This window comes from Oryx dammah, unplaced genomic scaffold, assembly GCF_014754425.2.
Source record: "Oryx dammah isolate SB20612 unplaced genomic scaffold, SCBI_Odam_1.1 HiC_scaffold_21, whole genome shotgun sequence".
Taxonomy (NCBI): Eukaryota; Metazoa; Chordata; class Mammalia; order Artiodactyla; family Bovidae; genus Oryx; species Oryx dammah.
Window position 1 is genome coordinate 10,234,045 of NW_024070205.1, and position 7,792 is coordinate 10,241,836.

Here is a 7,792-nt window from a genome sequence, read left to right on the forward strand (position 1 = left end):
GTTTACTCAAACTCATGTCTATTGAGTCGGTGATGCTATCCAACCATCTCATCCTCTGTCGTCCCCTTCTCCTCCCGCCTTCAATCTTTCCCAGGATCAGGGTCTTTTCAAATGAGTCCATTTTTTGCATCAGGTGGCCAAAGTATTGGAGTTTCAGCTTCAACATCAGTCCTTCCAATGAACACCCAGGACTGATCTCCTTTAGGATGGACTGGTTGGATCTCCTTGCAGTCCAAGGGACTCTTAGGAGTCTCCTCCAACAGCACAGTTCAAAAGCATCAATTCTTTTGGTGCTCAGCTTTCTTTATAGTTCAACTCTCACATCCATACATGACTACTGGAAAAACCATAGCTTTGACTAGATGGACCTTTGTTGGCAAAGTAATATCTTTGCTTTTTAATATGCTGTCTAGGTGGTACTGTTTCAGACTCACTGCCAAAATTTCACTGGGGATGGCAGTGTGTGTTTGTGGGGTGGGGCATAGGATGTGCTGGTTTATTTCAGCCATATCCAAGCCAGCAAGAGCTACTTTAACCCAAACACACACACGCACGCGCACGCGCACACACATGAGTGTGTGTCCCGCCACTCCCAGCTCTGGGCAGCACCTAACAGGGCAACAGCAATCTCTCACCTTCTAGTGATGCTTCCAAGCCAAGTAATGGGATGGGTGGTGAATGTCCTGACTCCTCTCAACTGCCCTGGACAATCTCTGTAAAATGGAGCCCAGCTCAGTGATTCTTCCCTGGAGGCTGCTCCCGTGCCCCTCTGGGTCCCTCGGGCCACACTGTTCTAGACTCAGCCCGGTGTCCCAACAGTAGTCTTCCTTCCACTGACCCCTCACAGCTCGGCAGTGGACTCTCACCCTTCTCCACTCCTGCCGACCAAATATCAAGAAGTAGTGGCCTGTGCGGAACAAAACTCTTTTTTTATGTTGGGCAAAAGGATTTGCATGCAGTGTTAGTCTCTAAACTGGGTTTACCAGAGGACTCATGGAAACACACTCTCCAAGTTGGGATAAACGCTCCTGGAAGATGAGCCTCCTTCAACAGGGGACTTCACTCAGCATTTCCCCCGGTCACGTGTTTCTCAGATAGGTTCCCAAACCCTTTTCACCTGCCGGCACACCTAGAAAAGGATCCTCTTCATACAACACCCTGGGGCAGATGAGCAGAGCTGCTCTGAAGGCCCCAGGCCCCAGGCCCCGCCTCCCACACCAGGGCTCACTCTCCCAGCAGGCCTGATCCAGATGCTCAGCAACTCGGGCCTGCCTCCGAATCCCTTAGGGAGGGTCCTTGGTAAACCCCAGCGTGCTGTGCCCCACCCCCAGAGGTTCTGACTCTGCAGGTGTGAGGTGGGGCCCGAGGACTGGTGCCCCTCACAAGCTCTCAGGTGCTGCATCGCAGCAGGTCTGGGGCCCACAGTTTGAGAGCTCCCACCCTACAGAAGCTGCCTCTGATCTCACTTCCCTGGGTGGGCTGAGCGCACAGTGCCTCTTTGCGGGGGGGGGGGGGGTTCTCCCCCGGCTCAGCTTCTCCCCTGGAACCCCGTACCTGCTCCCCTAGGTTGCCCCAGAAACCCTTCCTCCAGCCTCACTGGAAATAGGACCTGGCTGTTTCTTTCATGATCCAGAGGGGAGGCTTCTGTCTTTTCGCTGTGAAGAGGAACAAGGTAGGGATTGGGTTTCTTAACCATCTGGATGGCTCTGAGCCTGGCAGGTGCATTTGTGGCCATGGAGGGGAGGCACGCAGATGGCACCGCTGGCCCATCTCCAGCCTGCGCAGGACACACGGCATCGGGCACCTGTGCAGAAAGGACCCGAGCTCCCATAGGCGGGCCGGGCCGGTCCCTGGAGAGAGTCAGCTGTCGCTCTTCCCTATCAAGTGCTTATCTTCCTCCCTTCCCCTTGCTTTTGGACCACTTCAGAGAACAGGGTGGATCCGAGTTGGGGGCAGCGGATTTTGCTTCTAGGAAAGGAGGGTTGGAAAAACCAGCCTCTAGGAAAGCAGCTTTCTCCCTGGTGAAGACGGCATCAACGTACATCTGGTTCCCGCAGCATCCTAATCACCATGAGTCGAGGATGGCAAGCAAGCAACATGCTTACCTGTTTTGGAGAAAAGGTAGCAAAGGAGAGAAGAGACTCTGTCCCAGAGTCTGGGCACAAAATCCAGCACTTTCGACAGGCCAAACTCCTGGGCTTGATGCTAAGGCCTCCTGAGCAAGTAAAGGAGGGAAAAAGGGAATTCCCTGGCGGTCCAGCGTTTACGACTCCACGCTTCCATTGCAGGCAAGCACGACGCCACTAGAAAATTAAAAAAAAAAAAAAAGAGGGAAGAGATGTTTGTGGGCTTACTTTTTAAATTCTAGGAGTTACCTAGTGATCCCGGCATGGCCACACTGGGTCAGACTCACACAAGACAACCACTTCCCAGAATTACATACTCACTTCTAGAACTATCAAGCATGGGTTCGCCCAACCCTTCCTCTGCCTGTTTATGTTTTCTCTGTATTATTCATAAGGACAATGAATTATATGATTAGGACTTCCATTTTTTTAATTCTTTAAATTACCTCTTAAAATTCAAGATCTTCTCTGGGTTTCTGTCCACAGGTTAATTATGGGGTTTATTAGTTTATTCATTCAACAAACATTAAACAGTAATTTCGGGCCAGGGTAGTAGAGCCAAGCAAGACCTGCTGCCGGGTCTGGCAGTCTGGTGGGGACAGACATACGGAGAATTTAAATGGTGAGAAAGTGCTGAGGAGGGAATCTGAGCCCAGTGCTGAGGCATATTAGCGAGGATGAACTCTGGGTGGGGCTGGGGAAGGCTCTGAGCTGAGCTGCTGTTGGAGCTGCGTCTGGCAGGAGCATCTCCAGGCCCCTGTGGGACCTCTCCCGAGTTTTCTGTCTTCTCCAAACAAGAGCTTAGCAAAAGCTGTCCTGGGAAAAACCTCTGCCCTTAGCAAATGCATTTGAAACCCTACCTCCCCAGTGCTGTTTTTATTCTCGAGTTTCCTTCCGCACTAGCTCAGCTGACTTTCCCAAAAGGAATATGTGGTTGGTATATTTGGTGTGTTCCTGTCACTTCGTCGCCTCCTAGGAACAAGTGAGCACTTTAAAACTGGGAAAGAGTCTCCTGAATTTGAAGGGTTTACAGGAACTCTAGCTGGGCAGGGGACCAGATCCCATGAAACACTCTTTCCAAAACTCAAATTCAGTTTGTACAACAATAACCAGGGATGCTTGCGATGAAAAATAAAACTGAATGAAAAAACCTCACGGGTTGTTCCAGCTTACTCCCAGATATTGATTCTTTAGACCCAGGATGCTGCCATGGAATTTTTCACAAGCAACCCACTGTTCATGCAGGTGGGTTGCTTGTGAAAGCAACTGGCCATCTTTGCCTCTGCAGGTTCTTATCACTTATTTGGAGGACTACTTGGGCTGCTGCTAAGTGAAGAAATTCCTCTAGTAAACAAGGTTCGGGGGTTGGGGAGTGGGGCTTGGAGGATCCAACCAAGCCTCTGGCTTAAGAAGGAGCCAGAGAACCACTTGGGACATTGTCCACAGCTGGGAAAAAGCTCACTGAAGGCCTCACTGCAGAAGGGTCCACAGGAGCATCACTGATCATTAGCAAGCAATGCTGGTCAGGCTCCAGACTGAAGGGCTAAGGTCCTTCTAGAGGAGGAGACAGTAACATACCCCATCTGCTGAGAGCATTACCATTCCCCAAGGGCTTCACGGCATGATCTCATCTGACCATCACGGTTACCACATGTGAGAGGCCGGTTTTGATTCCTGTAACCCTGGCAGCACCAAGAGATGCTGGGTGAGACTTCAGCATCACCCTGGCTGGCTCCCCGTTCCCCAACGCACCCCCAACAAGCCTATCATCTAAGCAAAATGGTGTACATGTGCTTGCTGACAATATCTCAGCCTCTCCTTTCTTAGGGCCCCCAAGTGCCTCCTATAATAAACTCTGAAGCCTCACTGATCACAGCCATTTTGCGGAGGGGTAAACTCAGGCTCAGCCTTGCCAAAAGTTGCGTAGCTAGAAAAAAATGGAGCTGGGACTAGGACGGATTTGCAAGGCAGGCCTCTCCCTTGCCTCATATGAGCTGCCTCCTTGGAGAGAGGAGGGTCAGAAAACCCAAGTGACCTGAGGGATGACCCAGAAGGAGGCACATCCCTGAGGCTTTGGCACGGATGGTCAGCCTGGCGGGCATCATGGGCTGGCTTTCTTAGCCCCTGCACCAATCTGCTGCTGGCACTCCTGCCTTCAGCACCCATGGGACAGTTGCCTGGACTGCTCTCGGGCATCGGGCCCCCCGTAAACTCACTAGTGCGCTCAAGGCAGCCCCCTTTCTATGTACGCTCCATCCTCTGAGACTTGCAGCGAGGATCTGGGTCAGTGACAAAAGTCAAATAGAGAGGTGGACACTCTGGGCTGCTAATTATGACAATGATCATAAGCTACACTTCTTGTTCTGTTCATTCACTCAATCGTGTCTCTTTGTAACCCCATGGCCTGTGGCACATCAAGTTCCTCTGTCCTTCACCATCTCCCAGAGCTTGCTCAAACTCATGTCCATTGAGTCGGTGATGCTGTCTAACCATCTCATCCTCTGCCACCCTCTTCTCTTTTTGCCTTCAGTCTTTCTCAGCATCAGAGTCTTTTCCATTAGGTCAACTCTGCATCAGGTGGCCAAAGTATTGGAGCTTCAGCTTCAGCAACAGTCCTTCCAATGATTAGTCAGGGTTGACTTCCTTAAGGAGAGAATCAGTCACATTGGTGATTCCCAAACCTGGAGATCTGGGGATCTTTTGCCATAAAGTTGAACAAGCCACACCTACTTGTTCCTGAGTCAGATACCCGGAGGGAGCTGGAGGTTCATATATGTTAGGCTCTTTGATAACGCCTGTATGTTGAATAAATTTTGAAGTTTAAACCCACCCACGCTTCTCCTGTGTTTCTCTTAGTAATGGTTATATAGTTTAGAGTCTGCAGCAGAAAATGTATCTCAAAAAGCTGCCTTGGTTCTTTCTCGTCTGGTACCAGGCGCTTCAGGATCTGCGGGCCCCGATGCAAACGTGGCCAAGTCCAAGAACCACACCACGCACAACCAGTCCTGAAAATGGCACAGAAATCCTGATCACAAGAATATGAGTCTCTTAGGTGGTGGACCCAAAGTTCCTGGGGATCATGCACTTTGCCAAGAAACACAACAAGAAGGGCCTGAAAAAGACCCCAACAACGCCAAGGCCACGAGTGCAGGTGCTGAGGCTGTCAAGGACCTCGTGAAGCCCAAGAAAATCAAGCCCAAGATCCCAATGGGTGGTAGCCTCAAGCTCAGCCAACTTGCCTACACCGCTCACCCCAAGCTTCAGGAAACGTGCCTGTGCCCGCATCAGCAAGGGTCTCAGGCTCTGCCGGCCAAAGTCCCAGGCCAAGGCTTCAACCAAGGCCAGGGTACCTGCAGCTGCAGCTCTGGCTCCCAAGGGTGCCCAGGCACCGAAGCTCTGGAGCAGAGACCTTCATCTGCCAGTGTGAGGACAGAAGGGCTGATGTGACCCCTGGGCTGCTGTCTGTATAGTGCCGGTGCCCTCCTTTGGGATCTGAACAAATAAATCTGAGACAGGATCTGTCAAAAACAAAACAAAAAGCTACCTTGGTTTCCAATGACCTGTAGCGTGAGGTGTCTGTGGCCTACCCGATGGACCCAGGAGACAGCGGTGCATCTGGACACGACATCAACCATCCCAGGCTTGGCTCGGGTCCTCTTGGCTGGCCACCTGCACGTGGGGCTCGAGGTGGCCGCGCTGCTCCGGGCGGCACCAGGGGCCCCGTCCGTCCCTCCCCTGGCAGAGCTGAGCTAGTCTAGTGCTCTTCCTTGTCTTCCACCACCACCAACCTTGGACTCTGCTTGTCTTCCAACCTTGGACTCTGCTCTGCACCCCTCGCGGGGTGCGGGGCGTCGCTGGGAGCCCTGGGAGGGTGGAAACGGGCACCTTCTGGATGTCGCTTTGCCCTGGGATGGAGAGGCTCTCCCTCTGACCTGGGAACACAGGCCCGTGTCCCTCGTTTCTGAGTTGGCTGGAGCTTCCTCTGTTGTCAGCACTGCTGTTGAGCCATCAAAGAGGACCCTGAGAGCTGAGGGCAGGGCAGCTAGGCAAGGACGCTCTCCTGCTGTGGGATCCCATGGGTTTCTGGGTTTGAGAACTGTCTGGAATGATAGCCAGCCCAGAAGGGTGCTGCCGTGGGGAAGTGGGCAGCTGGGCGAGATGGACAGAGTGCACAGAGGCTTGGTGTTAGCTCTCACCAGCTGACTACCTGGAGGCAGGTGACTCACCTCTCTGAGGTGAGTCATGCTGGGAATTCAGAGTCAGTGGGTTAAGTGAGGCAGAGATGGCGGGTTCCCCACACAGTACAGGACGCCCTACTGATGCTGGTTCCCGCGCCCTTCCCCTTCTCTTAGAGTCTGTGTCTCCAGCGTACAGTCAGGGCAAGCCAGATGTCAGGACCAAAGGCACAGCCTTCCCAGCAAGCTGGCCACCTCCCCAGGACCCACAGCTGCCAGCTCCTTCCCTAAAAAGACACTAAATCAGAGCCAGTGCCCTGGAGCACTGTCGGGGCAAGGGAACATTAGCTCCTGGTTGAGCTCAGGCGGCAGCCCCATCTCTGCAGTGCTGGTCACACAGGCTGCAGGGGGCTGAGCCCTGAGGGGTCATCTCTTGTCCGCTTTCCTGGCTCCCCAGGCTCCTGGCAGAGACTCAGGGAGGGCCAAACCGGGTGAAGCACCTTGCTCAGAGGGTCTGGATAGAGCTGTGTGCTCGCCCAGGACGAGGCGGCTCTGCTTCTCCTGGAACCCCCGGAGCCTGACAGCAGCTTTTGGCCCCTGGCCCCTGATGGGGTCACCGTCTGAACACCGACGCCTCTTCCAGCCCACTCTGCCAGGTCCCCATGAAATGTAAACACAGGTGGGCTTGCCCTTCTGGAAGCAGACTTTGGGTTTGGCTCTGGGCTGGACTCTAAGCCTTTAAAACTGTCCACGAGGCAGCCTTGGGTGACCAGCCTCTGCGGCCCGTGGATTCCCGTGTTTTGCATTACTGTTTCCTCCGTGATGGATTGTATGAGCGGTGCTGCCTCCTCAGTCCAGTCTGTCCCCCTTGCTGTTCACTGTGCGGTCACTGGGTGGCAGAGTGAGGCACCGTCCTATTGGTGCCCTCCAGCTGGGGCTCCATCCCTTCGTGGCAAATAGATGGGGAAACAATGGAACCAGTGAGAGACTATTTCCTTGGGCTCCAAAATCACTGCAGACGGTGACTGCAGCCAGGAAATTAAAAGACACTTGCTCCTTGGAAGAAAAGCTATGACCAGCCCAGACAGCATATTAAAAAGCAGAGACGTTACTTTACCAACAAATGTCTGTATAGTCGAAGCTATCATTTTTCCAGTAGTCATGTATGGATGTGAGAGTTGGACCATAAAGAAAGCTGAGTGCTGAAGAATTGATAACTTTTGAACTGTGGTGCTGGAGAAGAATGTCGAGTATCCCTTGGAATGCAAGGAGATTAAACCAGTCAATCCTAATGGAAATCAGTCCTGAATATTCATTGGAAGGACTGATGCTGAAGCTCAAGCTCAAGCTCCAATACTTTGGCTACCTGATGTGAAGAACTGCCTCATTGGAAAAGACCCTGATGCTGGGGAAGATTGAAGGTGGGAGGAGAAGGGGACAACAGAGGATGAGATGGTTGGGTGGCATTGCCTACTCAATGGACATGCATTT

At 52.7% G+C, this 7,792-nt stretch overlaps 1 pseudogene; it reads left to right on the forward strand.

Annotated features, from left to right (window-relative positions):
• Positions 1-1,733: 1,733 nt before the first annotated feature.
• On the forward strand, positions 1,734-5,553 carry LOC120880432 (annotated as a pseudogene).
• Positions 5,554-7,792: the final 2,239 nt, after the last annotated feature.